The sequence below is a fragment of the Bidens hawaiensis genome, unplaced genomic scaffold, assembly GCF_021521415.1.
Source record: "Bidens hawaiensis isolate Kalapana, Puna unplaced genomic scaffold, B.hawaiensis_p1.1 tig00026174_1, whole genome shotgun sequence".
In the NCBI taxonomy this organism is placed as follows: Eukaryota; Viridiplantae; Streptophyta; class Magnoliopsida; order Asterales; family Asteraceae; genus Bidens; species Bidens hawaiensis.
Genome location: NW_027505064.1, coordinates 134,698 through 140,697, shown reverse-complemented (window position 1 = coordinate 140,697; position 6,000 = coordinate 134,698).

Sequence of the window (6,000 nt, the reverse complement as noted above, 5' to 3'; positions counted from 1 at the left end):
CACGGTGCGGTGTTGATTGTGTTAACAAGCCCATGTGGCAACCCCCTGGCGCCCCAATTGCTTTGTACAGCGCGGTGTTGATTGTGTTAACAAGCCCATGCGGCAACCATGATGCTCCATAATTAGCCCACAACATATGGTCTTATAACTACTACAATGATTGTAAAATCACTCCAAGATCCATATGGACCTCTTAAGATTAACTTCATTGTTCAGAAGCAAAATAGAGGTGTAATGTTGCAATTTAACGTTTCTTACCAGCCATACGTTATCAAATATATCAATTTTTAAATTTTTAACGTTAGCTATAGCTCATATACCTCTAAGAAGGATGTTATCTTTTAACCATCCAAACTTAAGTTACCTATTAACCATTAAGAGACTGTGAACCGTTAAAAGGTAGATACATTTTAAGTTATCTTAGATCGATGTTTCAAGATTTCTTGAAATTTTTGATCATTAATTGCCATTTTGACTGACAACTCAGCTTTGAGATCATGATTACTTGTAGACAATGCTTCGATTTTCTCCCTAGATCTCATTTGAGATTCTAAAGATTCTCTATAAGTATTCTTAAGCGAAGAAATTTCTTTCATTAAACGGTCATTATGATCTTTCAGTGATTCTAACTTAGGCTTAATTGTCTCACAATCAACACACAGCACATTAGCAGATAGTTTAACAGAGTTAGGAACAGAAGAACTAACCTCGTCAATTTTGGCCATACAAGCAAACGTGGTTGGCTGCATTTCACATTAATAATCAGAATCAGATTCAGTGTCGTTGTCAGAAGATAGCTCATTCCCACTTGCATCTTGAAAACTCTCATTTGACTCGAACATAGCCAAGTTAGCTTTATTGCCATTGCACAACAACCTTTGTGGCCAATCAGTTCCATCAACAGCAGACAGCAATGCTTGTGATCCCGAAGCAGACGATTTACTTTCAGAAGACTTATCAGCATCATTATTCTTTTTCACAGAAGAACTTCTATCTTGACTTCGAGGTCCAGTATATTTTTTATTTGGTTTGTCACACTCTTTGGCAAAGTGTCCAAACTCTTGACAGTTAAAGCACTTAACTTTCAGCTTATCAAATCCAACTCTCTTGTTCAATGATGGAAGATCTTTGCCAGTTCTTTGCATGAAATTCTTCACTTTTCTTACTATCATTGCCATATTCCACTTTAAATCCATGAGCTCCAAATCATCAGGGTCGATTTGATCATAATCTTCATCGGTTAACTAACTCGTGGCAATTTTACTACCAACCAAGTTCTCATACGAAGTCATGAAAGCACACAAAAAGGCAAAATTTTGTTCAGCCTCTTTCATGTTCACGTTAGGTAATGCTGAGAATTGATTTGCAGTAGTCGAAGTTCCAGAACCTCCAGAAGATCCAGAACCTCCAGATGCCAAAAGCTTACGCTTGGATCACTATAAGTTGTTGTTGAACTTTCATTTGCATTATGAGTAAGAAATGCAGTGATCGGAGATATTGTGGTGCTCAAAGGCATATATCCACTATAGAAAGATGGATCTTGACTTTCTTTTGACGAATTTTGACACTTCAAATCATATTCCCGAGCTTCAATCTTTTGCATAAACTCAGAAGCAGTCAAATCTTCATTTTTGAAATAATTATTCTCCTTCAACACCATCAGGAATGTGGAGTAAGAATTAGGTAAAGCATTTTTAACTGTATCAATCTTTTCAGATTCAGAAGGTTCCATCTTTAACTTGTCCATTTCAGCAATTAAATGATTGAAACGAGTAGTCATTTCCTCAACAGTTTCACCTTTGAGTAAATTAAAGTTTCAGAATTGAAACTTTAACATTACTTTCTTGCTTTCCTTAGTATTACCCATGCTTCTCATTCTGATGTGTTGAAACAAAGAAGCACTGATCTTGATACTTCCAACTTGATGGAATATATTATCTGGTAATGCCATAGTAAGAGTCAAATACGCTTTTGTCTCGATTTCTAAACCCTTCTTTTCTTCTAAAGCATATTGTGAAAGGCTTTAGGGGTAAAACCAGTAGTCTCATCACCAATCATTGGTACTGTGTAAACAGCATCAAGACATCTTGAGCAATCGGGATGCAAAGAACCAAGATGTGCTCGAAATCGAGGTTCCCATTTTGCAAAATCATTTAATTTCATTAGTCTAGGACATTTGGAATGAGATCCAATTTCAGCATCCAAGTGTAACATCTGTTGCATAAGCACATTATGATATGCCAACTCATTGAAACCAGCCATTGTAAATAACAGATTCAAATTGACTAAAAAGTCAAACTCAAGGGTTAATAATGACACTTTTTTTAACGAATCTGACTAAACGAATCAGATTAAGTAACGAATCAGGAATTAAGACGAGCTGGTAACGAATTAGATTATAATGAGTTAGTAACGAATCAAGGACACGTCACTAACGAATCACAAACAAATTAGGTTTTTAACGAATCAGGAACGAATCAAAATGACGAAACAAAGTGACGAATCAAGATGACGAATCAAAATGACGAGTCAATATGACTAATCAAGATGACGAATCACACTGACGAATCACACTGACGAATCAAGATGACGAATCAGTTATTAATGTTAACGAATCAAAAGACACGAATAAACTACAGTTGATGACGAATCAACTACAGTAAATAACGAATCAGGTTGTTAGACGGTTTTAACAACTTTTTGACACGTGGCACGAATCTGTTCAGAAAAAGTAACGAATGAGGACATGTGTGTAACGAATCACGTATAATGAATTAACTCATGTAATGAATCAACCATAACGAATCATCTCCATTGTTTGAATCTTCAAACATTCAAACAACTTTTCCAGAAATCTAGAAAAATTACCAGATTCAAGAACACACAATACCCAACACAAATCCATATTACTACCTCAAATCATCACCAAATCGACCAAACCATAGCATAAATTTCTCGTAAACCAATTGCGAATCACGTAAGCTTAATCCCGCAACCTTACTCGATCAAACCAACAATCAAATCTCAATTTACCAACACTCTATTACGTACATAACATATCCAAATCAAAATCAATCTAAATACATTCCAATTCTCAATTCCAACCACACACAATACATTAAACCTTCCCAAACACAGAACAATCAAACTCAGTCCATAATTATCAAAATCAAATCAAAATTCAAATGAATTTCAATAAAAACTTAATTGAGACGAAAACCATCAAAAAACAGATTCAATAATACTAAATCAAGAGTAATCAGAACACCGAAGGCTCTGATACCACTTGTTGAACATTGATTCAGATCTAAACGATTATCGATTATCAATTGTAGATCTAATACCTTAAACGGATCTAGTTCTAGATAATACTCTTAATTAGGTTATATATATATATATATGATTGATTTCTTTTGAGAACCACTTTGAGTTTTAAGAACTTGAAAGAACTCAACGTAACAATTTTTTTTCTCGAAATTTTCTTTACACATGTGTAATACGTAAGTGTAAGTAATGTACGAAAAATTACAGTATTTTTTTACACACCGAATCGACTTTTTACACATGTGTAACTAACGTTTAAACTTGTGTAATTATCAAAAATACTTATTCTCTCTCCTGCTTCATTTTTTAATCAAATTTAATTTCAGCCACATATTTCATATCATTTAATTAAATGTGTGGTTCAAAATTGAGTTCTTAAAACTCACCATGGTTCTCAAAATAACCCTCCCCTATATATATATATATATATATATATATATATATATATATATATATATATATATATATATATGTGTATATTAGTTATTAGATAAGTGTAATAGTAATACTTTAGATGAAGGATTGATCGAGAGAGAATTGGACAGCGATTCATTACTCCAATAATCAATACCTAAATTAACAGGGTATAAACACCCTATATATAGACGATGGAACCAATATGTACACATACCTTAACGAATTGGATCCAGTTCGTTAACTTACAGACTCAATAAAGGAAACGTTTGATTCGTTATGCTCCATTCGTCAACATTCCATGACGAATAGGAACATACATAACGAACTAGACATTATATTAGACGAACTGGCTAATTCGTTAAACATCCTTAACGAATTAGCCTTACATTAACGAACTAAAGTAAATTACATAAATACCCTTAATATTAAAATATTAATAAATTACATAACGATAATTACAAAGACTCTAGACGACAAAACCGTGCACTAACAATTTTTAATGTGTAACGTCAGCAAAGCAATATTCAATTTAGGGGTATAATGGTTTTATAACTCCATCACACCATATATATATATATATATTATACACACACTAATATAATAATATTATCTTATAAAACACACCCGACGACAAACATATCACCCTCTATCACCTGGGGGGAGGGGTTGTTCTCGCCCATATTTTACGGCCACTATACTTGGCTTTAGATTATGTGTAGCGGAGGGCTACAAAATGAGAGGATTTTCGACATGCGACGTCATTTTAGTAGAGGGTTGATTTGCATTTTAGGGGTGTAGTGGTTTTGTACCCCAAGTTCGTCCAAAATCATTCCCTTTATCGCCCCATGACGCTTACTCTTATAGTTATCAAAATGTTTTGTTTTCATTTAACTTTTGTTTATTCTATTAACCATTGAAGTCACATAGAATCGTTATATTATATAGCAATGAATACCTATCTCACTGAAAAACATATCTATATATACTTTTAATAAAATGAAATATATAATTTTTTAAATGAAATAGGTATTCATTGTTTCACATTTACATTTATTAAGATGATTACACCGTTACAAAATAATTCTCAGCATTTACTAATTAACTTGTCTTGTTATCATATGTAGTAAACCGAGAAGTGACCGAGAAAAGAAGGAGACTGGGGAGGAAAACCCCCCCCCCCCCCCCCACCCCCCCACCTCTTGAGAAGTGAATAAGATGAGGATGGACGAGAAATATTTCTCGGCCAAATTAATGTGTTGCCTACCCATTTTTTATTCATATAACCACTAATATTGTTTTGCAATCTCTCTTTTTATTGATAGGGCGACACATGACACACTTCTCACCCCTACCACTATGCATGGTATAACATTAATCATAATCCTTCTAAGCAATTTCATAGAATAGTAACAAAGTTTCAAAAATATTCCAATCAAGTCACTCAACTTTAAAAAATGTTTTAATTAATTTACTTAACTTTTATACTTTATTAAATTAAAGATTTTAACATATATTTTTAGCCTTTTTCTTTTTTGTTTCACATAGGAAATTTTTTTTATCTTTTTTTTATGTTGACGTAGAGTGGCAACGAGAATTTTATTTTTGAATTTTAATATAATTAACGTTTTATAAAATTGTCTAAATTTAACTACATATATTGCAAATTCCGACCCTCACATCTAATCCTCCATTTCTTTCTTGACGCCCAAAAAAATCGGTGAGACTCTATTTGAAGATTTATTGACCGGATTTGGGAAAAATACGTATGAGTGACTTAATAAAAACAAAAAATTGAAATTTGTTTAATATTATATGAGATATTTCCTTCTAATAATTTTAAATTAAGTTAAGATATATTTTAGTGTCATATTTAGTATCTATAATCTTTAATTACGAACTATATTATAGTAATTATAATTTTAAGTTACGCTAAGATTGATTATTATACACCATTGAGTAAATCAAGAACGTCATTTGTATATTTGTCATCATGATGTTTGTTTAAAAAAATAAATCACGCACAAGAGAATACATGTTATAAACAGAATGGTTGAACACTTGAACCAATTGGGTGAACTTCATAATGGATTTACTGAAATATATTTGCGTAAACTCAATTGCTTTATAGTTTATATTCGATTGGGAATATCATTACTTGATTTGAAAGATTAGTTTTATTAAGAAAAGGATCACACACACATATAGGTAGAATTTAAATAAAAATAGTTTTGTCTCTCATCTTATCCCCTAAAAGTACGA